This window comes from Ornithodoros turicata, chromosome 6 (genome assembly GCF_037126465.1).
Source record: "Ornithodoros turicata isolate Travis chromosome 6, ASM3712646v1, whole genome shotgun sequence".
Classification (NCBI taxonomy): Eukaryota; Metazoa; Arthropoda; class Arachnida; order Ixodida; family Argasidae; genus Ornithodoros; species Ornithodoros turicata.
In genome coordinates, this window is record NC_088206.1 from 12,805,815 (window position 1) to 12,832,824 (window position 27,010).

At 48.0% G+C, this 27,010-nt stretch overlaps 1 protein-coding gene across 2 annotated transcripts in view; it reads left to right on the forward strand.

Annotated features, from left to right (window-relative positions):
• The first annotated feature begins 347 nt into the window (after window positions 1–347).
• The window catches only part of LOC135399112 (regulating synaptic membrane exocytosis protein 1-like), a 90,191-nt gene continuing 63,528 nt past the window's right edge, over window positions 348–27,010 (forward strand). For both annotated transcript variants that reach the window (XM_064630824.1, XM_064630825.1), the window contains exon 1: window positions 348–423. The gene's annotated coding sequence lies outside the window, so the exon portion shown is untranslated. The remainder of the gene's footprint in view (window positions 424–27,010) is intronic.

Here is a 27,010-nt window from a genome sequence, read left to right on the forward strand (position 1 = left end):
AAGAGACCAAAAATAAGTGTTGTTTCAATTCCGTATTGTCATTCCTGCGGGAACTGAAACAGAAACTCCGTTACAAAAGAGGAAATATATCTGACGATATCGGCGAACTCTCATCTAATATGATCGTTTCATCCCCACCATCACAGACCCACATCTCACGGTTTATAAGGAATGACCGCAACCCGTCAGAACAAATAAACACAGAACGTTGGAAGAGACCGACATAAAAGCCAAATTGGGCCCAGCACTTTCTGGGCCGGCGCACTTGTTGCAACCTCTGCAACAGCATCCAGCGCCCCCCCGCTCCCCCACAATAGACTCGTCCTTCCAGCACACGGGAGAGGAGGTCTCGAGCTACGTGTTGCGCACTGAGTTATGTTGGCGTGTTGCGGATGAGAACCCCCTGGAAAACCAAGAGCTCAGGTAAGATGGCTCCCTTGCAGAACTCATTCTAAGCTTGCACGCTTACGTGAAAGGGATTCTTATACGCAAGATCGGACCTGAAATGTATCGGAATTTGGTGCGAATCATCGATCTGTAGCGTTGAACCGCATCAAGGTACTGTGGCCTCAACCATTTCGACACTCGTAGCGTGATAGCGAGACGGTGGGAAAATGTTTCCTGGCGTTCCGATCTGACGCCGCTGTGTATGCTACACTGCGGTCTCAGCGTGAAAAGGGTGTGAAAACCTGTCATCGCTGTGTGGTTATCATGCTATGGACGACGGGAAAAAAAAAAGAAAGGATAGGTGTGGAGTGAGAGGGATACGGTGTGGCTTTTTCGGAAAGAGGAGGACATGCTTGCTACCTGTAGCAGAGAGGGAAGGTGCGAGTTTTCTTTTCTTGGGAGAGGTTGATTTTTGGGGGTGTCTCTCGGGAGAAGAGGAGGAGGAGGAGAGAGAGAGGTGCTGAAAGTGGGATGGACGGGATGCATTCGAGAACGGTTATGTCGTTACGTAGAAGAAGAAGGTATATATATATATATATATATATAGCGAAGTATAGCGAAGAAAAACGAGGATGCAGATGTTGAATAAAACACACGGCGAATTATTACAATTTATGTAATTATAAATACCGTGGTCGTTAAGCGGAAGAATTAAAGTGCAATATCGCATAAAAGATGTAGTAAATACCGGGCACTCGCTTCAGCTCATAGACCATTCTTGCCTCCAAGGCGAACTAGACACGGATGTAAATATTATAGCGGACGACCGGCGGTTTCGTCTGCCACTGAACAGTCGTTCATTTTTAAAACGTCGTTTCTCAATGTGTACATTGATACCAGGTAACCGATAGCCTTGGAGTCTGTGACGCGATGCAGAACTAAGCTTGTATTCCAGACTCGCTCTCTAATATTCTAAGTGACATTTACGTAGTTTTATTTGCTGAAAAAATACGAGACTTCGCGCGTGAGTGAATCGGTGCGACGTACTCTCGTTTGTCGGCAAATCGTACGGAGGCTACAATGTTTGGCTGAGTCATACATACTGTATGATGGAGTGCACGGCAAGACGTTTGCTTTACTTTGCATAATACATGGTGGATGAATATGGTAACTTGCTATATATGACATTCTGCTTTCTGCAAGCGAAGTGGATGACACTTTAGGGTTACGTTACTGCGTTATCCGTTACGAATGCATCATGCATTTGCCAAGTGTGCCGAATAAGTCACGTGCCAATAGTAGTAGTGGGGAATATAGTAGTTTCTCATGTACAACAGCGCGTTAACAGGTAATTGATTACATTGACTCGAGAATACTCTTCGAGACTTAAGGCTGCAATGCAGAAGGAACAACACCTGACCCGATTGAGGTCCTGAAAGATCACCAAAAGAGGAAAGAAAATATATTTTTTACAAAACTGCGGTAGTGAGCCATTTCACAAGCACGACGTCTTTCAAGCACATCCACCGTGCATTTCCAAATATATTGTTAGCGAGACCCTGACCTGCTTTTGCAAAGGGTTCTTGAGCAATTGCAACGACGAAGACGTTGCCACGGACCAATTACGGCGCGAGTTTGTATCACGTGAGTTTTAGTTTGGTTGCTACGAAAAAAGCATAGTCTACCAAGGATGAAATTCGAGAAAGACGGACCTTCCGTCATCGTGGAGCTTCTGGAGTCGTAATCTAACAAAGTAAATGCAAATATTGCTCGTACGGTGTATAATTGTCTCTAGAAGTGAACTGCAATTCACGTCAGTAGTGATGTTTTGCTTGTTTGCGAAAGCAGGTTGCATCCCGCGCTACAAAATAGGCATTCTGTGACTTTGAAGCAGCTAAAGTTACTTGGCACATGTAGCCCTTTGCCGAAAGAGCGCATACCATTGTGAGCAGATTGTATGGTATTATGACCGTGGTACCATTGTGACCAATCTCACTGCATACCGCTTTTCATTCTGCCCCTAGACCCTTAGATTAGATTCGACCCTACTACCATGTCTATGTATTCATGGGTCATTAGCTATTAACTTGTGGAGACGCGCGCAAACTAAATGTAAGTAGGGATGTCCAGTTGGGGTGACACTCAAATGCACCGCACCAGCATTGACATGATATGACACCCGTCCTGACCAGTCCGCAAGGAAATGGCAGAGAGCTCCGGTGGTCTGACGCTGTAACGACGAGTTGGCTCAAGGACCAAGTATATATGGCACCCTCGAACTCAAAGACCTGCTGTAACCCTGCCTAACGCAAACAAGACCGGTGTCGTACAACTGTGATGCAACATTTTTCAGAAGTCTCAATCGCGAAAAGATTCGGCGTGAGCGTTTAATTCGGCCGAATTCTAAATTAAAAACAAAATGGACTGAAAACATTCCATTGAGTCGACTTTGCATCAACTAGGCCATCATTAGACATTCTTTCGGACGTTAGCAAACACATGATTACACCGCAAGTTGTTTACCAGTGAATCTGGCTGCCGATTCATATCCATCACTTCGTCGTGTGAATGCTTCAAGCCCGGAAGACCACACCACAAAACAAGCTGACCGCGTACCATTGTCACTCTTCATTTGTGGAACGTGCAGACCGTACCTATACGCATTTTGTGACAATTACCGTGTATTCGCACGAGCCACATCCACATGGAATATTCTAGTGGAAGAAAAACCTAGAATTACTTGCGGGGCGGAAGTTCCACCACGTCTAATTCGCACGGCATCGGAATATCGGGAGTGGCGCACATGGCAAACACAGCGGCGCATAGCAGAATTGCAGACGACGCAGACGACCCAGACTTTGCAGACGACGTAGCAGACGCCACTATCGGCCCATGTCGTCTGCTACGGAATATCTTGTTGATGAGCAGCAGGATATTCCCCGCGGTTAGAGGAGCAAGAAAAAAGATACGACGTTTTCCGCATCTTCTGCTGGAGCATTCTGGGGAATGTAGCGCGTGTGAATACACGGAGAACATAAATGTTAGAGTGTCACAAAAACGAGTACACCTCCCGTTTTCCGCGAATCACAGGAGAGTACGATGTTATTCGAGATGATGATTGACTAGGAGCATGTTTTGCGGTGAAGGCCTGTTTTCAGAGTGCATCCATCTCGAGCTTCGTGCGGTGGTTACGAAACACGACACGTTTTACGCAGCGTCAAACATGAGCCGTTAATGTATTGCAAACTGGTGCCCCTATTTTTAGTCACATATTTTCCCTCATTCTGCAAACGTAATGCGGAACTAAAAGGCGAGTTAAACAGGTCTGACTGGTGCGCGCAACAAAAACAGAACAGGATAAAATGAATATTTTTTTTTTAAACTGACGTTATGAAAAGGTCATCTAAGGGTAAATATTTGTGCATTTGTAAAGATGGCTTCACCGCATAACTCGACCGGAACCAACAGCCACTACAAAATAACATCGTTCATTTTCCGGGCTACGTTGAAAGTAGGAAGCGTCCGCCTTTTTGTAACAATTTGGATATGTGCTAACTGATACAAAAGGGGGTACGCTATGCTCCCTGCTCAATTCTGGAGCGTAACTATCATTCGGTGCTTACGGTTGAGGAGCGGAGCCTGTTATGAACTTCTGCTTTTATAGTGTAAAAGTACTTAAAGTGTGTACCAAAAAGTAAAACACTTTAACCTGCGGAAAATGAATAACGTTTAAGGATTTTGGAATTTCACGGTGTTGAGATGTGTAACGCCCTCCCCTAACAGGAAAGGAGCACGCAATTTTAAACGGGCTCTTGCTAATGCAATTCAATTTTTAGTTTTTATTGTAATGACTTTTTATTCTGACGATTTTTATTCTATGACCAAGAACAACCGTAGTAACTACAGGCTACGCTTTGAGCGGTTCAGTCAGGCCCTGCACAATTTATGTATCCTTTTCTCTTTTCTTTTATATATTTTTGTATTATTCTGCACTATTTCGCTGTTGTTGCAAGTGAACTTACCTGTATATTAATAATGGCTCAACCCACAACTATAGCGCTAAGCTATGGGTTTGTGCGACTTCGTTCGAGTGTTGCTGTCTCGTTGTCAATAATCAGCCAAATAAAATAATTTAAAAAAATGCGCGACAATCCAGTCACGCAGGGCCCGAAAGTGAATATGCTCGAATACTTGTCAATATGCCTATTGTACGTCATACGTTATATATGTACGTCGTAACCAACGCTGCCCATCCTGTGAACACAATATGTTCGTATAGACATCGATATCCCTTAGCGTGACCATATCTGCCGTTTGGAAATAGCGAACACGCAAAGCGTACATTCGTCATTTGCGACAAAGGCGCGGACCGATTTCAGACATGTGCGGATGGATACCGCTTTTGTAGAGGTGAAATGCGCATACGCGATTTTGGCGTTACAGAACACTTCCGGCAGTACCGCAACAGGCGAGATGCTTCGCTAGGCGTTGGCATATTTTATTAATTTTTTAATGATTATCTGTGTCTTTTATTCGATCAGCTCCTTGCCACGTGGAGATTTACTAAGGAGGCGAAAAAAATTGTCGTCTCGTTCGGACGGTTTTTGCGTGAACGGTTATTTATCTATTTAGACACGCCTCAAGCGCCCCTGAGGGCGTTACATCAGGAGAGAGTGCAAGGGATCACAGAAAGAAAAAAAAGTAAATAAAAGAAGATCATCGGATATTACAAGCAAGTCAACGTATCATAATATAATAAAAACAGGAAACTATCATAGCGTGAGCAAGGTAAGTGGACACAGGCAAGAAGAGTACTGCATATTACAAGCACGTCAAAGCAGAGTAATGAAACTAAGAATCAATGTGCGAGCAAATACACAACAAACATTTGAATTGTCCATTTCTATGCTGTGACAGAGAAAGGATGATGTAATGAGTCACGGAAATGCTGAGGTTTGGTTATATTGACTATGTGTTGAGGTGTAACAGCAACAACTTTAGTTGAATGATGATGAGTCGAGGTAAATGATTCCACTCACTGATTGTATTCGGAAAGAAAGACTGAGCGAAGAAAGTGGTGCGTGCAAAGGTATACGTGAAACCTTCGAGGCATGATCCAGTGTGGCAGAAAAGTGGCTAGGTGGTTTGATATAGTGAGAACGCAATGACCCTGTATGATAGGTACCAAGCCTAGTATCGGTTTCACCTTGCAGTCAACATAGCTGCAACCGTACGCAAGAAGAAGAGGGCAAGGAGTGCTTCCCATAGTCCCATAGAGTACCTTGTTTTGCACGCGTTGGATAGCGGAAAGGCTTGTTGAGGCAGTGGAGCCCGAAACCAACATGCAGCAGTGAATTCGCGAATATTCGCTGCGAGATCGACCTATAGGGGGCGAAACTGTCACCTTTCTAGTGTGGATAACACGTAGGCCGATGGTCGATATTGATGGTTCTTTTCCGTAATTCTAGTGTATATTCACAGGAAGATCACTGGTACGATACCGTTCGGTTCCCCAATACTCCACCTACTGCAATAAACGCTGAATGAACGTGTAAAAGCAGACGATGCGTCCACACCATGGTAGTTCATCGTTTCTCCGCAGCGCGCCGACACTGTTCGATCTCGGAGCGAATAGTAGACGCAAGGAGTAAGGAAACACGACCTGAAGTTTCACAGAAAGAACGAGGCACCTATACAGCTTTCGCAGTCTTATACTTCGAAGAAATGTAATGATACTGGGTCAAAGAGGGAACGGTTCCTCAAAATTACAACCAAGACATTTATCGACTGTACCCCTGCAAGGACGGAGTTATTGAAAAGATAATGACGGCGTTATAAAAACAGAGCTTCACCGCATAGCACGCTGTGTGCCAACCATCGCCACGAATGACAAGGTTATCGCTTCTGATTCTAAGAGGAGGGGGGGGGGGGCTTCTTGTGTCAACTTGGATATAAGATAATTGCCACATGAAAAGCGTACGCCACCTCTCTCTCTCTCTCTCTTCGTATCAGAAGCGATAACCCTATCATTCGTGGCAGTGGTTGGCTCACAGCGTGCTATGCGGTGATGTTCAGTTTTTAGAGTATACGGATCGCAAGCTGATTACCACGGGGTCTGAAGATCATATGCATTTAGTCTTTTTAAAATTCAAAATCATTCGGTTGACCTTAAGCCAGGCGAAAAGGGAATTTTAGAATTCATTTGATTGACGTTGAAGTGAGAATAGGGACGCACTAGGAAAAAAAGGGGGGGGGGAACCTTCGTGTTGTCAGCATGTAGCGTAACCACCGCTTCCTTAGACATATTTCTTACGTCATTAATAAACAGCAAGAACGGCATTGGACCCAGCAGAGGTCCCTGAGGAACATCGGAAGCAAATTGCGACAGGACAGACGCCACTCCATTGGCAAATAACGTACTAAAAACGATCATGAAAACCGCTCGCAAAAAAAATCTAAGTAGAACTCCACGAACACTGTAAAAGGGCAACTTGTGTAACAGGACATCGTGATCCAAGGCTTCAAGAGCCATTTGTGAATATCTAGAAAGAACCCTGACGTAACCAAGCTGTTCTCGAAATTGGGCAATACCTTTTTTCTTTTTTAACTGAAAGAAAGTCAAGCTGCGCTTCCGACGATACGCTCTTTTGCAACCGACAACATCACAAAAACTTCCGTTCTACTTTTTTTCTTTTTTTTGCAGGTTTCGGAAAATAATGTCAAAACTTAGAACAAACCTGAATAAAAAAAGGTAATAAATTGATGGTGACCAGATAAGCTCAGATCCCTTACTAATTGGTGTTACTCCCGCTATCCTTCATCCTTTCAGGAAAGGCCTAGAAATAGTTAGGTTGCAGACATGCGTCGAGGATACTGATAGGAGGTGGACGAATTTCACTTTACATCAGATCTTATATCATCATAATCAGCTGTAGAGTCCTTTAATCCCGAAATTATCTCATATTTCCCTTTCCATCACAGGAGCATAAAAAAAATACAGATTTGCTAATGTCCGCCCGTACTGAGTATGACTTGCTTTTCCTTTGCATGATCCCGGGGTCACCGATAAGATCCGACGATACGGCCATCTTCCTAACTGAAGGTGATAGTGATGTGATAAAGAAAAAAAATGGGGATGGGTAGTTACAAAGAAGTCAAACTGGCTGCCCCAGTACGCTTACACACAGAAAGTACAAACAGATGAGAAATCATCAATGAATGAAAATTAATGATCACCAGAGAGCGCGAATGTTATCTCTGGTATGCTCAAAACGCATCATATAATATTCATGCGTGGCTGTATTTAGAGACGCCTTAATTTCTATCTTCAAACAAATTTTCACCCATATCATGGAGTCCTGACTTTTTAAGGACATCGAGAACAACCTGATTCTTTTCTTTTTAAGTTTCTTGTAATCCAAGTTTTTCCGAAAGACAGGTAAGATAGGTAACTTGATGAAGGACCAGGCGCAACGTACAAGACAGTTAAGGCAGCGACGTGGGCAAGTTGGTACATCTTGAACAGGGATAAACAGCGCGAAAAACTGGACGGAGAGAAGAGAGACAAGTACCCAACGTGCGCTGCCTAACAGCTCTCGTTGTGTGTACGTGTCTCTTGTCTCCGTCCAAATTTTCGCGCTGTTTTCCCCTATACAGTCAAACTCCTTTATAGCGAACACCTTTTTAACGAAAACACCACTACAGCAAATTTTTTGCGGTCCCGCTGGAGCCCTATAGGCCCAATAATGGACATTCTTTTTAACGAAAATACCTTTACTGCGAATTTCTTTTGCTGTCCCCTTAGTTTCGTTGTAAAGGAGTTTGACTGTACAAAGATAGCTTTTATCTGGTGCTATTCGATTATATCGAATACCTCGCAAATGTAACTATTACCCTGATTTCACGCGTATTAGCCGCGGCTTATGCGCGATTTTTTTTTCTCCTCACGGGCGCTCTTCGGCTTATCCACCGATGCGACTTATCTGATGACTATTTTCCCCTCGTATTATGTCTCTGGAACAGCACCGCCCTGCCAATGCACGAACAATGCGTAACAGAGGTGCGACCACATTCGCGTAGACTGACCTTCCTGGTGCCTTCCCCCAAGCAGCTTTAGCGAAAGTGGTGACAGTGATTCATGTGTTCTGGAAGGCCACTGGCCCGTCAATCCATGAAGACACACAACAAGGGCGCAATCCGATATTGGTAGAACACTAGAACTGACCTACTTTGTTGTACACCATGCCGACCTATGAGTATGGACCACAGGGTTTATGGCCTTTTATGGGCCAGGGTTTATGGCGCCTAACGAACCATCATACCGAATGATATCATTCTGTGTCATGATTTGTTCAAAACAGGCGGGAGGCGCCTATCTGGGACAGATTATCTTGTCCCAGATAGGCGCCTCCCCCCTGTTTTGAACAAATCATGACACAGAATGATATCATTCAGTATGATGGTTTGTTAGGAGCGTGCTATGTGGGGAAGTTCTGTTTTAACAGTGTATGGTCTCCTTTGTCGCACAAATTAGTCGCGTCGTACAGGATTGCCCGCGGCTTATCTGCACCAAAATTTTCAAAACGTTCCTCAAAACGGGTCCTGCAGCTTATCTGCGGTGCGGCTTGTACGCGTGAAATTACGGTATTTGCATTCCCTCGCGCGTCCCCACGAGTATACCCAAATTCGAAACACGCTTACTCGGTGTCGATACGCTCGACTCTGCGCACTTTAAAACAAAGCTTCACCACATAGCACGCCGAAGGCCAACCATTACACATAATGATGCCGTTATCGTTAAAATAAAAGTCTGATGTTTCAATTCGTACCAGTTCAAACAAAATTAGTTCACACACCGGTACCGTTTAGAAGAAAAACGCAATGAAAACAGAGCCGTCTTTGGCGGCAACCAATGGGGTCCCCAGAAGGCCAAGATTGGCGGCATCCAATGAGAGAGCAGGAGAAGCGCGCGCATACCTATCCTGGGCGTGTGGATTTGGAACGGGTCCGATCGTACACTCTTAGAAATGAGGGGGGGGGGGTCGAGGTAGCTTGCCGTTGTTGGCCGCACTCAAGTGGGCATCGTCACGACTATAGCCAAAAAAAAGGAAAAGAAGGTGGGAGAAAGGGGAGTTGAGGGCTTCAAAGTGATGTAGAAGCAGGATGACCGGTACTGATGGGACAGGAGCACACTGTAGGTGAGAGGTGCACTAGAGTGGTCTCTCCGCTAGGCCCGTTGCTTGGAGAAAGCGCACGAGGCCGCGAGTTTTTGAAAGTCGTTCCGCACAAGAACCTTCGGGGAAGAGGACGTCCGTCAGTATACCAGGCCTGGCATGGGGAAGATGGGTTTCCCGCATGGCATGGTATGCACGGCATTCTGTCAGGATATGCGCAATTGTCTCCGGATGATTACAGTGTCCGCAACTGGAGTCCGCAACTGGAGTCCTCCCTGGAGCCGATCTTGCACAGTTGCGAGTTCGTGAACGCAGATCCTGTGCGTAATCGATGGAGCATTGTCTGCATACCACGGGGAAGATCTTTCGTGGGAAGAGAGGGTCGGTGATTCTGCATGATGTCCTGTATGCCAGGGTGACGCACCTCAACTAGCTGTTTGACGACCATGAGCCTGTCAGTGTCGGCCGGGACTGCTAAGGATGGGCTGCAGCTGTTGTGTGCTGAGGAAGCTAGCTGGTCCGCTCGTTCGTTGCCTCTGATGCCGACATGAGATGGGATCCATTGGAGCGTAAGCTCACCTCCGGTTAGCCTATGCTGGGCACACGATCTCCTTATACATCGGGCCAGAATGCTACCACACATGGGGTTTATCACGTTGTTGAGGGCACTTCTGGAGTCCGTAAGCAAGACGGCCTTAGGTATTCCGGTGACTTGAACCGCAGCAGCTGCGTGTAGCAAGGCCAGGAGTTCGGCCGTCGTAGATGAGATTGGGTAGCGAACTGATTTCCCTTGCCAGGCCTTGTTTATTGACGGGATGTAGTACGCACTGGTAGCACTTTGGGAACGGTGGTCAATGGAGCCATCCGTGAACACCAGAGTATGTGTGTGATAAACGTCGCTGATCAGGTTCTCAGCCGCCATCCTGGCCACTAGGGGGCTGGACTCGCTCTTCTTCCGTAGACCCGGGATGTGAAGCGTTGTTGTGGGCACGAACTCCCGCCACGGCGGCGTAGGTGGACTAGCTGGGAGCCGAGGAAGAGCGCCCCTGTTGGCTAGAGAGCTGGTGGCACTAGCCAGGCGTCCTAGGGATGTGTGTGTCCTCTGTTCGAGGTCGGTGAAGAGGGAATGCTTGCTGATGGATGTTGATGCATCATCCAGAAACTGGAGTCCTTTGAGCTCAGAGTGGACACTAACAGGCTTTTCCTTAGCTTCCAGGTACGTTTGGGTGACGCTAGAGAACGTTGGGAGACCAAGCGCAGTTCTTATGCCAGCGCGATGAAGGCGCTCAAGGGCCTGCCATTGTGTAGGCGCGAGGTCTGCGTATGGCGCCACGTAGAGAATGCGTGACAAGATCAGGGCTTTGTGAAGGGTGAGCAATGACCGCGCATTGCAGCCCCATGATTTACCGCTGATTCTGCGTAGCAGGTTGAGCGTTTTCTTCCCCTTGCAGATAGTCTCGTTTACTTGCTTAGACCAGCGTAATGTGCTATCGATGGTGACACCAAGATATTTACATGACGCGCATCTTGGGATGGGAGTGTCGTTAATGCTGAGGCTGGGGAAGTCTTTGCCCACGTACTTTCCACGGGGAATGCAGACCATGCATTTTGACTTCTCTGGTGATGCTTCCAGCCCTCTCGCAAGCAGCGCTGCATTGAGCCCGTTCAAGGCAATATCAGCTGTGTCACGAACTTTCTCCTTGTCCGTTCCCACAATGCGGAGGCAGACGTCGTCCGCGTAGATGGTGAGATGAAGGGCGTACGGTGTAGGGCGAATTCCTCGGTGAATCCCTGCCATGATTAGGTTGAATAGTATAGGTGATAGAACACTGCCTTGTGGGACTCCTCGCTCAAACTTCTTCACAGAGCTGATACACCCGCGGACGGAGACGTCAAACGTTCTGTTGGACAGAAAGTCACATAGGTATCCTAGAAGGCGGCCAGTGACTCGAGCTGCTTCGAGCGCAGCGAAACATGCCGAGTGCGTTACCGAGTCGTATGCCTTCTTCACGTCAATGAAGAAAGCGAGAGCAAACTCATTGGACTCTCTCGCTTGCTTCAGGCTAGTAGCCACTTCGGCGATTGCGTCAGACGCGCTCCAGCCCTTCCGGAATGCCGTAATGTGATCTGGGAAGCAATCGCCTCGCTCCAAGACCCAAGCCAGCCTTTTGTGAATTATACGCTCCAATAATTTGCCAACGCACGAGGTTAGGGCAATGGGACGGTAGGAGGACAGTTGGCTCGGTGGCCTCCCCGGCTTTAGGACGGGTATTACTCGAGCATGTTTCCAATCAGATGGGATGCATCCAGAGGTCCAGACGTTGTTATATAGTTGGAGCAGAGCGTCGAGTTAGTCGTCGCCTAGGTTCTTGAGCGCCTGGCTAGGGATCCCGTCCGGGCCAGCTGCACTGCGCCGCTTTAAGCCTTGGATGGCGGACTTCAGCTCGGATATCGTGAGGTCGTCGTCCGCCGGGGAACCATTTGCTCCTGTATGGCTAGGAAAAAGGCGTTGGGCACTGCAACTTGCGACGCGAGCTAGCTCACTGGCATAGTCTTCGGCTATGTTCTTGGGCTCCCTGTTTGAGGCTACCGATAAAGTGACAAGCGGGTCGACAGGCTCGGGAAGGCTTTCGATCGCTCGCAGGGTATGCCAAACCTTCGTTGTTGGAGTGTGGGCATTGAGGGACTCGCTGAATTGTCTCCATTGGGTCCGCCTTAATTTCAAGGTATACCTTCTATGGGCAGCACAGACACGCCTGTAAGCGACCCAGTCGCCCTGAAGGCCGGTTCTCAGAGCTCGTCGCTGTACTCGTCGTCGCGCAGCACGGAGGTTGAGGTATCGGAGGTCAGGGGCAGGCATACTGGCCAGGTAGGATACTGCTTTTGAGCTATTAGCCAATGACGCCTTTACAGAGTCGAGCAAGGTATCTGCCGTGGAGCCGACCAGTCCCTCCCTGAACTTCACCCAGTTGGTAATAGTCTTCGTTTTCCTGGGGCCGTTGCTGCGACTCGGAGGCGAAAGCAGGATGGGGAAATGATCTGAACCCCATGTGTCAGGCTCGGCTTCCCACTTTAGGGTGACGTCAGGAGAGACCAGAGTCAAATCGATGGCATTTAGGTAGCGCGGCGAACGCATATATGTAGGAGAGCCGGTGTTGAGCACCACGAGGTCGCTGGAGGAGAGGTAATTGACAATGGAATTACCACGTCTGCAGTTTCGTCGACCACCCCAGAGACTGTGGCTCGCACTGAAATCTCCGCACACAATTAGGGGACCTGGACAAACGAGCCGCAGAGCCTTGAGAGACTCGACGTTGGGCGGAGCATGACCCCACTGGTATACAGATATGACTGTGACTGACTTGGAGCCGGCCCTCAGTACACACCCTACATATTCTTCAGTTGAAGAGCAAAGGTGGAATAGGTCAATTTCAGCCTGGGCAATGGACCATTTGACAAATAGCGATGCCCGCGGGAGGCCGTCCGCATGGTGGCCTTTGGCGCTGTAGGAGACAAACGGCGGGATCTTGAATGATGGTTGGGTAAGGCTCTCTTGTATCGCTAACACATCGAAGTCCATCTTCCGTAAAAGGAGTTTGAGGTCGGCCTATTTATGAGTCAAGCTTCTGGCATTCCATTGCAGGATGCGGGGAAGGAACGCTTTCTTGTTTCTATGTTCGGTCATAAATTGTCCGCCGATCGATGTACGAAAGCTGGTGTTGTTAACGCCTGCTGCCGGGGAGGAGCAGGGGTGCTATCACAGCTTCGAGTTGGAGGACCGATTGGATTTCTGCTAGAGCAGTACATTCAGGGACTGCCGAGACGATAGCCTTCAGTGCAGCAAAGAGAAGCTGGATGATGACCATGGGCACTACACTCTTAAAAATGAACTTCACCACATAGCACGCTCCTAGCCAACCATCATCCCGAATGACAACGTTCTCGCTCCTGATTTGTTGAAAACGGGAGGAGGAGCCTATTTTGTGCCATTATGCACGGCACAAAATAGGCTCCTCCTCCCGTTTTCAACAAATCTATGGCGAGAACGTTGTCATTCGGGGTGATGGTTGGCTAGGAGCGTGCTATGTGGTGAAGTTCATTTTTAAGAGTGTAGTGTTCAGTATATGCGCGGTATGATGCGCACTGCTGCATTTTACAATACCGATTCACTGAATTGTAGCCCACAACAGTTCTCCCGAATGTTCCACTGACAACATTTATGTTTACGTCCTTCGGACAGCGACGCCAGTCGACGCACTATGTTTTTCGCCGGGACTGCTCCATGGCGTGGCAGCCGCGTGCACGCGCAGCATAGACTAAAAACACCCGTGCACGAGTTGAAGCGTCGTTCACTGCTTGGCGCCGAAGCAAGAAAGAGTCCGGTATAATTTTCGTTGTAGCTTCGTAACGGAATGAAAGCTTGGAATTATGATAACAAGAACGAAATTAACATTGCGTATAACGTAATATGAAGTGAACATGTTTTTGCATTTTAGTGCCCCTTTAAAGTAGCGCAGAAGTCGTTTTTAACACCCTGTTTTCTTCCTATAAAACTGTTAAGTAAGCCAGTAAGACGCACCATGAGAAGTAATTCACACCACAGAGTCATAATTATCCCAGAAATTGAATTGAAAGGACGCCGCAAAAAGCGACCGTGCGCAACGGCGCTGGAGAGCAGTACCAGCCTGTGATCTGCCTGGGACATCGCGCTGACGCTACAGGGGACACGCTCGCTGATTGGTCCAGAGAAATGTCTGCTACTCGGCTGTTCGGGGTTCTGAAAAAGCCTTGCTCCTGGCTCGGTCATGATTCGGCCGCTCCTCATATTAGAGCCCTGCACCATCCGCGGATGGAAGCGGATACCCGCGGATATCCGCAGGATACTTGCGGTTTGGATGAAAATTTAGCACTTCCTGCGGTGTGCGGATCGGACGCGGATGTGAAAGCAGCGGATCGGATGCGGATATACCGCGTGCTGTAATTTTTCGACCAGCAATTTTTTTGTATTGCGCGCCGTGAGCGAGCGCATGCTATGGTTCACCTTTGACCATGCACGGCCAAGACGGGAGAGGAGACATTCTGGCATCTCGAACCACGCGAGCATCGGCCATGTAGCGTTTCACGCGTTGCAGAAGTCTCTCCATATCGCGTTTGTTGAAAGGTTTACCTTTACTTGTAGTCGTGAGTTCTTCCGTGACAGCATGGAGGCATCCGAAATTATACCAACATATGCTTCCTGCGGTCTTTACGCGCCCTGCGAAACGTGCGGATTTTGCGGATCGGATGCGGATGGTGCGTTTTGCTCAGCGGATCGCATGCGGATGTAACCTGTTGTGTATGCCGCGGATCCGGATCGGACGCGGTAACGTGTGCGCGGATGCGGGTCGGATGCAAATGCAAAAAATCTCATCAGCGCAGGGCTCTACCTCATATCCCCAATTCTCCGGGAGAACTGGCAAAACTGGTTTACGGCGGCAAAGGGACAGGGCGCTGACCCCCACTGACCGGCGAACCAGAACGAGATCCCCCTGTGACGTCATCGGTGACGTCGCATCATACCTTCTCCTCCTCGTTCTACCCGGAGTGGCGAGTTAAGGCGTTAAGGGTGAACGCGCGGAGCGATGTTTATGTGAGTTTTTTCCCTGGGAAACAAATTGCATACATCAAAACCTTTCGCCCTATTCGGTAAAATGATCACACGCACTTTCATCAGACGTCTTGATTTAAATTTTTTTTTGATGGCCGCTTCAATATCAATTGTATTTTGAATATCCCCAAGGCAATGTGGTTTGTCCTCTGCTTTCATAATCTGCCGGACAGCTTAATTAGTTCATACAAATATGGCCATAGTAGAACCGCCCCAGAGAAAACGGAACGCGTGCCTAGTGACGGCAGTACGGATTAGTGGCGTCGGCGTGGCAACGACTCCTATAGGAACCACAAGCGACTGTAGTACCAGGCAACTATCAGGCGAGCGCGAAAAGTGATGGGCAAATCGACGAACTTAAGCTGCCGCTGGACAATTCTGCAACCTTAAACACACGTGGCCAATTTACACTAGATATGCCAGTGAGTCACACCAAGAATTTTGACGTCTGATCTCACTGGAACACGGAAAGGAGCCCCGCAGGAAGGCTGGAGGTTCAAAAACAGTGCTGCACTTTTTGATCTATTCAGTCTTGCCCCTGAAACAGCTCCGTAATCTTCAAACGCCTTCAAGACAGGCCCTAGGGAACACTCGCGAGGAAGGATCACAGAGATGTCGTCCGCGAACGCAAAAACAGGTGGAGGGCATTCATTGGGCAGTGTCAATGTAACAGGAAGCGAGCACAGTCTCTCGAGTAGAGGGTTGATGGCGATGGCGTACAAGGCGGGAGAGAGAGGACACCCTTGACGGACCCCACAAGTTACATCAAAGAGGGACGACAGGCCGCCAGCGACTGAGACAATGCTCTAGCGCCCCTATATAAAGTTTCCACATATCTGACCCAAGCAATGGCGAACCCGTATGCCCTTAGCCGAGAGAACAGGTATATGCGTGTCGCACACGATCAAATGCCTTGGATTGATCGAAGGATGCCAGCACTGTGGGGGCATGACCATTGTTAATCCAGTGGATGGCATCGCGAAGTGCAATTCTATGAAGGTCTGGGGGCCTGCAGGGGGCAGAACATGCTTGGCAAGGATGTAACACCTATATTGTGTGTATTGTCATCAAGCAGGCGAACTACCTATGGAGGTATAGCTCCCTTTGCACTGACACTAACTGCACGTTACAATCGCACAAGCTAGATACTAGTACCAACACTCCCTAGCAGTGGCGTCGGAACTATTTTTCCAGTGGGGGAGCGAAAAAAATTGCTACCATAAACATCATCATCATCATCATCACTTATTTTCCTTGAGGGCTCATGCTGGCGTTATACAGGGTTGCTACACAAACTGTAAACGTGCTCCAGGCAAACGACATCTGCATATTTGTACAGTAGACCTAAAATAGCATTGCAGAAGTATTGTAATGAAATAACGCTTGGTGGTGGGCTAGTTGGTATGCGTTCAGTGCGTCCGGCTTTTTTTTTTACTTCTGCGCAGTGCCTAGACCTCTATTTCAAGTAATGTGCAAGAAACTTCGGGGACTTGTCCCCGGGAACCGTCGTCGCGGCATGTACGCGTGCCGCGACTGGAAGCGAATATCGTCCGATCCGCAAGCCTTCTGCGAAGAAACCACCATTTCCTGGGGCGGTCTGGAGCTCAGCAAGAATGTGTCCCTTTGACACCCAGCTCTTTGACTGGGTGTCACGCTGTCGTTATCAGTCCAGGGCGACTCAATAGGAAAAGCCGGGTAAATGACAACAGCGGGTAGTCTTGGACATCAGTACGGTGGAAAGTGAGGAGCCAGCAATCCGCTTAACCGCTAGAATATTTTACTGTGACAAGTGAACATATACATAATATGAAGACAACAAACAAGCTGCGATACATATCTCTTACCAGAGGTGTGGCCTTCTCCGATGTCTATGGCGTTTGATAATCATGTAACGCTGCTGCAGGCGACAACTTGATGGCGCTCCCTCGACGTTGCCGTTGGAATCCGAGACGTGAACACAACACCGGTGCGACGTTTCGTCTCAGTCAACCGCACTTATTGTCGTACTACAGCTCTCACACGCCAGCTCGAAGTGGGCACCCTGGCCACAGCCGACTGAAATCTGTGGCTGCACCTGGCAAACCGCCCCTATAACAACCTTCAACCGGGCGGTATCTTTGTATCCTTATTTCCCCCAGATGTCTTGTGTCTTGCGTGTCTTTCGCGATTCCCGTTTACGCCTCTATCCCCCCCCCCAAAAAAAAAAACCCACTCACCGTGGATGAGTCTGGTAATGCTCGCGCCTACCGGTACAGACTTTCGGACTGATTTATTGCACTTCGAAACCTCGACAGTGCACTTCGTACCACAAACCTTGCCATGGTCAACTCCAGGACCCTGTGAACCTGACACCTTTGGTATGTAGCTCTTCTCAAACGGTTTCCACACAGTGACAGTGGTAGGCTCTCTGTTTTTTGCTCTCTAAATTTATGGCTGCCGAAAGAACACATGCACGGGCCTTTCCGTTACACCGTAGAAGAATACGACGCTGGGCTGACACTGGGGGAGCCGTGCTCCCCCATTCGTAAATGTGGGGGAGCCGTCGCTCCCCCTGCTCCCCCTGTTCCGGCGCCCCTGCTCCCTAGGAGAGTTTGCTTTTCGTACTGCCCATACCATGCGAACAATCCAAACGCGAGAGAGTCGCTGCGGAGGACAGTATAGTCCTAGCAAACTGGCTAGAACATGACTTGCCACTCACGCTGAACGTGACGGAAAAGTCGAGTAGACGTCAGCCAGCGGCGAGAGCACTCCAGAAGGCCATGCAGTGCTTCTTCACGGGCGATGTGGCTACGAAGACCTGCCCTGACAGCCTGAAATATAGCTGTCTCTCCGAAGTCTGGGCCACCGAAGGCCACGACGGATCGAAATTTGAAAGCTTATCTCCGTAACTAACAAAGCCAATTGTTTACGCTGAGTGCACGGAACCGGCAACGGTTCTAGGAACCGCACGGTGGCTAAGGAGACAGTCGAGAGCTGAAATACTTGCGTTAACCATCGCCACAGCAAAAGAGGAACCCGTGACAACGCCTAAAACAGTGTTCCGGCGTTTCACACATCCGGCAGGACGGGCAACCGTCAGAACGAGAAATATGAAAACGGCGCGATCGCTCGCGAAGAGGAAGAACATCGTGGGTCAGCTTCCACTGAAGACTGGCGCGGCGGGCATCTAGCCATCCCGCTGTGGTTCGACGCCGAGACAGCTTCGTCGACACTGAAGGGACTGCGGGACCGGTCTGCAACTCCCTGATAACTGTATAAAAACCTATACACCTGTAAAACACCTATATGCGTGTATTGTCGTCAAGCAGGCGTACTACCTATGAGGGTAGTCCCCTAAACACCTATGTATTGGCATCGAGGCGGAAGTGTGTATTGGCATCGAGGCGGAAGACCAGTCACAAGGACCGGCTCCCATATAACTATCTCAACAAGCTATAGGACTAAAACTAGAACTAGTGCAATACCAACTCCTGTTTGTGTAGTCACGTCACGTTAAGGATTGCTGTTCGTGCTTGTCGTCGCCATGCAACAGACCAAGACTGCGGAGAGTTGCGTACGGGATAACGGCACGAAGGAAAGTAATGCTTAGTAGTGGACAACGTACCTTCCATGCGTTTCTTTGAATAGCACAGACGAAGTTAGCCAGCGTCTTCCGAACTCCACAGCACCAAGGACTGCTCTCTCTCTCTCTGTGTGTGTAGAACTCTGCGAACACCCGCTCGAATGAGGCTTGGAACGTGTGACGGCCCCCGAGCGCGACCGCCGTGTACCGCTATGCAGCGCGCAATCCACACTTGGTAGTTTATCTCTACGGCTAAGAAAATGAACTGCCGTTTATCCCGGGTTGGAACGGGGGGTTGAAGGAGCGTTTGAATGGTGCTCCAGCGAATCTGTGGAACCCCATACAGCTCCTCAACTCTGTGCCACAAAACACTCATGAAAAGCGTGCTGCGCAGTTTCATGGCTAGAATAGAAAGGACAGCGAGGCGAGGTGAGACCATAACGATGCAAACGATCCCTAAGTGGCAGGACATCGTGCGCAAGTCCCCACTGCAAATTTGCACGACGAGAGTCCAACCATCCTGCAGTAGCGTAGCGCCACGCGATTTGACGCGGAACAGATAGTTCCGGTGCACCCGTGGTTGCCGGAAGTAAGCCCAGCAGGGCACCCAGAACCGCCTCACTGACCATGTAGAAAGATCAGCGTCCACGTGGCTCTCGCGGAGGCGATGACACGTACTCTTTTAAGTGGGGAGCTGTAAACTCTGAGCGCGGCCTATTTTGCTGAAAGGAACAAGAAACGAATCTCCGGGCCAACAAGGTAGTGCAAAAGGTCGTGTGCAGGATGGTTAGGCTCACTCAGGGCATCAAAAATGGCCTTTATACCTAAAGCAGGGCACTTCACTCGCAAGCCACAAACAGAGTGTTTCAGAACACCTCTACGTTGCCCTTTCGGTTTTCAAAGGTGCGAAGCATCTGCATTTGATGGGCATTTCTTAATACCAGAGTGTATATACCGAATCAAGAAATCCCAATGGCCGGGGTACAAGAACTATACCTCTCCTCACAACGTGAGCGGCGTTTGTAATTTGCAAAAATGCCCCTTCCCCCTTTCCCCCTCTCTTACTCGGTAAAACGTTACCTCGGTAAACTGTAACCGCCTCTTTAAAACCAGGCTCACTGAAGCACGGGCAACCGATCACGCCCAAGCTATAGGAGAGCAATCTTGCATGCGGTTCCGAAGGACGCCCCAGTAAGCACGGACTGTCGATATGTAAAGTAGAGGCTTGCCGCTTTATACAGGGAAGGCCTTATGCGACGCAACAAACTGTTTGCAGGAGGTGCCGTCAATGCAGCTTTCTCCTCCCGGTTATGGTGGAACCCCGTAAATGTGCTTAAAATGATTTGAAAGCTTTTAGCTAATTGAGAGAAACGTATGTGGGCAGGAGCATTTCCCTCCAAACGACTTTGGATTAGGACGTTTCGCTCGAAATGTATTTACAAAAACTTATATGTATTTTGCCCTGAGAGCTTCCAGCGCGCGGGCATGCAGATCCACAGGGAGGAAGAAAACTAGAGAGCCTCTCATTCGCTCACGTGACGTTGCATGACGTTCACCCTCGGGTGCTCACGTGGGAGCGAAGACGACAGCCAACAGGAGGCCGAGACGCCGCTGCCCTCGTGACGTCACATTGTTGTCACATGACGTCGCACACTCTAAAAACTGAGCTTCACCGCATAGCACGCTCTGCACCAACCATTGCCTCGAATGATAGGGTTATCGCTTCTGATTCGAGGAGAGAGAGGGGCGTACGCCTTTGTGTGTCAATTATCATGTATCCAAATTGACAAAAAAAGGCGTACGCCCCCTCTCTCTTCGAACCAGAAGCAATAACCCTATCATTCGTGGCAGTGGTTGGCGCAGAGCCTGCTATGCGTGAAGTTAAGTTTTTAGAGTGTACATGCGTACCTATGCGCGGGAAATTCAAATCGCGTGGATTCCAGTTCTCTGCGATACCGATACTAATATATTCCGCACAACTTCACGGAAAGTAATGCGGAACCTTAGTGAAGTAGGAAATGCATTACCTATTTTCCAACAAAAAATATGCGGTCGGGTCCGTCAAGAGCGTATGCCTTTACAGCGCGAAACTTTCTTTGAGGAGCCCTCTCAATACTTTTCTATAGAAGGCTGTGGAGTGTATTTTCTATTGAAGTCTTTCGCGTAAGGACAATGAAGTGAAAATCCAGTCACACGAGCTGGCTCCCTCTAACATTTCAAGCGGACTATAGACTACTACAAGTATGCAACCAGCTGAACACCAACTCCTCAAGAAGACTGTGTGTCATTTTCGTCCTCAGGCTCAAGGTTCCTCTGTGATGCATCCCCACCAGCTTGCTGACTTTTTTTCTTTTTCTTCTATTTTCTCGAGGCTGTATGTATTGTCATCAAGTTGGAGAACTAGTTACGAACGTAGTCCGCTTTACACCGACACAAACCATATCCCGCTGTTCCGCGGCTATACTATATTATTGCAGCTGTATATATATATGGTTATTTATTCTCAGCAGACGACAAGAAAGCAGAAGCGCGACGACGTGACAGAAGGCAATTCCGCCGTCTCGCATAGGAAATAGGAAGCTGTTGAGCGGCGCAAAGTAATTGCGCCTGCTACTCGACTTTGAGATAACGCAAGACAATGTTGTGGCTGGCTGATGTTGAGTGGCATTGCCAGTGAAAGCGGTTGTAGAACTCAAAAATTAGGACGACACTACTCCTGCACTCTTAAAGAAGACGGTGGTGGTGCTAATGAACACAGAAGTGCCGAAACAGGTGGTGGTGGTGGTGGTGAACGGGCTCGCTGTTGTCCACACCACATAACACATGCATAGTGCATGTGTGTGCATAACAAAATGCATGCATAGTGCATATTTTGCCATATTTTCGCCCCATCTCATCATCGTATTTTTATGTGTGTGTGTGTTGCCATATTTTCGTTTGCGAGAGCTTATATACTTCTATGTTCATGGATGGTTTTGCTGATTTCGGAAAAGCTTCGGGTCCTCTTTCTGGTCAAAAATTCTGGTCAAAATAGAACATTTTTTTATGTTTCGGTGGGGTGAGGTGCGGTGTCCAGCCCATACCCTGGCTGCTGCATCCTCCACTGCGTGAATGGCAGATGGGCCGTACTTCACCTTCGACACTTTGCCGTTACGAAGACGGGCGGCGTTCGCATTCTAATCGTCACTGTGATGCAGTGCCGAACGCAAAGCCTCCAGCTCCATGATGCATATCTGTTGCGCAAGTATTTTTTGTTGTGTGCTGCAGAACGAAGGCGGCTTTATTTCACCGCGTTATTCCTAATAAAATGCTCAAGTTTCTTTAAATAGGCACTCTATGTATTGCTTTCGTACCAGGAACAATGAAAAACATTGCATATATATTCAGGATTTTTACTGCATGTTTCGAATATTTTCAGTGCATAGTTTCGGGAGTTTTTAGGGCATATATTTATCCGCGATCTATAGTTATCACTCTTGACCTGTGGAAAGCGCGAGGCGTACGCGCTTTTGTTACAATTAACGTAAGCGCATAAGTGTCACAAAAAGGCGTACGCCCCTCCCGTTTTCGACAAATAAAAGGGGGAACGACATTATTCGGGCAAATTGCTGGCTATACACTCTTAAAAATGAACTTCACCTCATAGCACGCTCCTAGCCAACCATTATCTCGAATGATATCGTTATCTGCCCTGATTTGTTGAAAACGGGGGGCGTACGCCATTTCTGTGACACTTATGCTGTTCATAATTGTCACAGAAAAGGCGTATGCCCCGTGATTTCAACAAATCAGGGCAGATAACGATATCATTCGAGATCATGGTTGGCTAGGAGCGTGCTATGCGGTGAAGTTCATTTTTAAGAGTGTAGGAGCGTTTTATGCGGCAACCTTCCGTTTTAAAAGTGTGTACGTTATTACTATTATATTATTACTACCAACTTCCGAGCACGTTAGTACGTAGGCTACGCGACAGTTTGGACCTGTATGGGCGTTATCAGCAGATCGATAGTTCGATAACGCGACCGTAATAGATGCCTCACGTCGGCGTAAATGTGCCCAACGAAGCAAGCAAGCAAGATGAACGTTCCTGCCCCTCTGTGCACCTCGTGCGACGATCATCATCCACCCGTCGGCAAGCCCATAATCTCTATCAAGGCTCTCGTGAAACCACGAGCACCGTCCGAAGGGACAGCTCATTGTAGCGTTCCGTTCGCTATGGAGTCGAGACACCATCACTTCTCGTAGCTATCGTCATTCGTATATTAATTAATTACTATATAGGCTACTTCATTGATTAGTATTTCATCGTGAGCGCGCTTTCTTCGGGCAGAGCTTTTCTCAGGAAAATATAAACAAACCCCGCGACAGCTTCCGGTTCCGCGGAGACTTCCGGCTCTTCCGTTACTTGAGTGTAAACCGCGTTAACTGTGGTGCTTGCTACTCGTTGTTTTCACAGATAAATGAAGAGCAGCTATTTTGGAAGTCTTTCTCACGAAGATCAGAGTGCAATTCTTATCGCTATGGAGAGCGTGTTTCCCACGCACGCACGGCGTCTACTGCAGCATCCTTATGAGCGAAGATGCTCGGCATCCAATCTGGGTGGTTAGGGGTGTGTACAGGGGCTCCAAGAATAACAACAGTTCATCAGTAATTGTCCCCAAGTAACTAATACCGGCGCACAAGGCAAGGATCAGTGACGCAGTCTAAACAACGCATGCGGAGCGGCGCGACTGAGGGGCATTATAGTCATATAGGAGTCCTATACGTCTGGATTCCGGGTGGAGATCTGTATCACCCAAGTAAGATACAACTATATTGGAAATAAATTATGATCTTTCACTCATCACTGAAAAAGTACTTGCTACATATTCCGAGTGAACCCCCTCTCGTTTCACTTCTGCCACCCATTCTTTGCGGCGTACCTTCATGTGCAGCACTGTTTGTTTGTGTATTGTCATCAAGCAGGAGAGCTACCACAGCACTGTGTATTGTCTTCAAGCAGAAGAGCTGGCATCGGAGACAAATTTACGAAAAGTCAGAGCAGGAGGAAACGGCAAGAGACACTTTCGTCTATCGGCCGCGGCCACGATACGTACCGCGGAGGTGACAACCAGGCTCGTGTCAACACCACCAAGATACAGAGAGCCCGCTTACTCGTCGACGTGACGTAACAACTAAGAGTCAGCCAATCAGGATAGTATTTTCAACTGCGGTAGCCAATCACGAACACGCTTTCAGCGGTCGCAGCCATGGAGACGAACAACCGTCACCTACGAGTAGTGATGAAACGTCCCCGCGTACTAAATGGGAAATCTTTAAAATAAAGCGCAGAACGGTCCCATATCTTTCTCAAGACTGATTTTCTGGAAAGCGTGTTGCCCACTTTTGTCTACATATTCAGGTCTTCAGATTCCAAGTTAGCTGCAGTCATCTGCGAGTTCTTGAATTCGCAGAACGGCGAATCGCAATAGCAGGCGAATTCTGACTTTATAGGTCCTGGTCCAGGCCTGATAGGCCCCCGATAGGTCCTGATATAGGCCTGACCTCGCGGGCGTTTGTTCGCCGCGTGTACAAGGCCATGGCGTGCGCGCGACGTTTTAACGCTCCGAAAACGTCCCACACTCTTAGAAATGAACTTCACCGCATAGCATGCTCCCAGCCAACCATCATCTCGAATGATATCGTTATCTGCCCTGATTTGTTGAAAACGGAAGGTGTACGCCTATTTTGTGACAATTATGAACAGCACAAGTGTCACAAAAAAGGCGTACGCCTCCCGTTTTCAACAAATCAGGACAGATAACGATATCATTCGAGATTATGGTTGGCTAGGAGCGTCCTGTTGTTTCCGTACTTCTGGCTACTTGTAGCGTCCTGTTATGGTGAACTTTTGAAGGAATGTCCAGCTTTCTGCTTTAATCTGAGTAATAAAAACCTGGAGGTTAGACTGCGCTGTTAAGACGGGAAAACCATCATTCCGATTGATGTCATTCTGCCTTATCTTGGACAGATGATGCATGTCCAAGATAGGCGCCTCTTCTTCTGTTTTCACGTTGTGGTTACGTCATAACGCAACAAGGACGAATCTTGTTTTTGATATACTACTCGTATTTCCACGGGGAACGATGCTCAAAAGCGGTCGGCTGGATGCGTTTACTTTAGGCACCGCTAGAGGCGCAGTCAAATTATCTTTTTTAGCTATCCTGAATACTGGCTCCCTCAGTGTAGGGTTGAGTCACCCTTTGTAGAAGCGAATGCCGCCAAGCCGGCACATTGACTCCCACGCTTACCATGCATGAATGCTGCCTACCGATTTCACCAACTTTTTCAAACCTCCTTTGCTGCGAGTTTACTGAACTCTAAAACGGAATGTGTCGCTATAAGCGAATCACTACACTTTTGTGAGCGTATCGCGAGCTGTGTGTGGGAGTCAATATGGCGGAAATTCGTAGCAGACGACGCGGTTATCTCCACGTTATGCAGAGGGAGCTAGTATTGTGGCGCCCCGGTAATCTTTTTCGCTGTGGTTCAAACGCAGTGAGGAATATGTCGGACTTCCAGTGAGCCGAGCTCACGAAAATCTCCCACTCCACACGACTGGTGGATTTCGAACGGTATATTTCCCACAGAAGTGCATGTATAGCTTAGAGATTGGCCACTTCCCACTTCCTTGTGACGAAATATACCAGGACCCACAAGGCTTTTGCCAAACAAGACACAATAACATCTTATCTTTGTATTCGCGCGATGAAATGCTAGTGACGGTCCTGGACATCTCATGGCGTACGGTGGATTAAGACATATGACTTTCTGACCCCCCCCCCCCCCATCCTCAGAACCGTGACAACAAAGAAAGGACTTCGTGTCCACCTTCTGCTTCCTCTCTTGTAACGTGACGAGCATTCCCTGCCCGACTTGCTGGAAAACGTTCTCAGCGGCAATCCCATATTGCGTCTTTCACAGGAATCTTCTGGAAGCGACACGTGAAGGGTATATAGGAAAGGCAGAAGGTGCACACGTGAGGGAGAGGGAAGAAAGAGGAAGGAAATCACGAGACGCGTCCCTATTTGATCATTGTAATGGTAATAGAGGAAGACGGACAAGAATGGGAGGACGCATAACGTTCGGGTCCGTATTCTTATTTCGCTTCCAAAGGAGTCCATTAGACTCTTCCAAGCAGCCAAGAATCCCTGAGGGAACAGTTGAAGAGACGGTTGCCGGGCAAGGGCTTTGGAAAGCCTCGTCTAAAATAGCGGTGGGCTTTAGAGTCGGTTTTTTCTTTCTTTTATTTTCTTTATATATTTTTTTACGATGGCTGCGCTTCAGCGATTCTTTCTTTCAACTTTATATTGTTTCGACGACATAGCGAGAGACAAAAGATACGGGATGGGAGGGTTTTATAGCGCGTGTTGTTATTTGTTATTACCCGCAAAATAAAGGGGACTGGAGAGTAGTTACAGCTTCTACTCTCCTAAGATTGCAATTACTTCCCATTTGAGACCACTGATTTACTTCGCAACAACAACTACTACAACAAATTAGCAAATACTTCCTAAAATTCGCAAATGGTCCTTTGAATGCAACAGTGAATGTATATGGATATGTGCTGTGCGGAAATTTGATGTAACAACGCAATTATAATTACGCCTACAATTAAGCCAATCAAGCCTATAATTCTGCCTAGAGTATTAGAGATATTTCGTGATTTGCTCACATATCGTACCCTATGTATCTACTACAGAAAGGGAGTACTCGTTGTGGCAACGTAAGAAACCACAAAAGGATTAAAATCATTCATTTTCTCCTTAAGAGTGTGTTGACAGCTCACTTTAGTGGTTTCTACGCATTTTATATAAAGCCAAGTTGTAGCGGCATGTTGTGAAATGATCTTCACATCCGGCTAGTGTAAACGCAATATTATTAAATACGTTTAGCTACCGCATCTTAAGGAGCAACATACCGCATAGATGCTACCACATGCCGATAAAACGGCATATGTATATGCAGGCAACCTGGTGAACAATATGATATAGGCCCGAGCACTGGGCGAATACAGAAGGCGACACGATAAGACAGCCCAGTCTCAGCGCAGTGTTCAGGCTTCTTTACCATGGAGTTACCGTATACACTTCGAAAAGGCTGCGAGATCAAAAGCGCTACCAATATGCTACAGCGACGAAAGGCTGTATGCCACGGCATCATCGTCACACGGTTTCCAGAATACTATTTGCTATTTTCCCA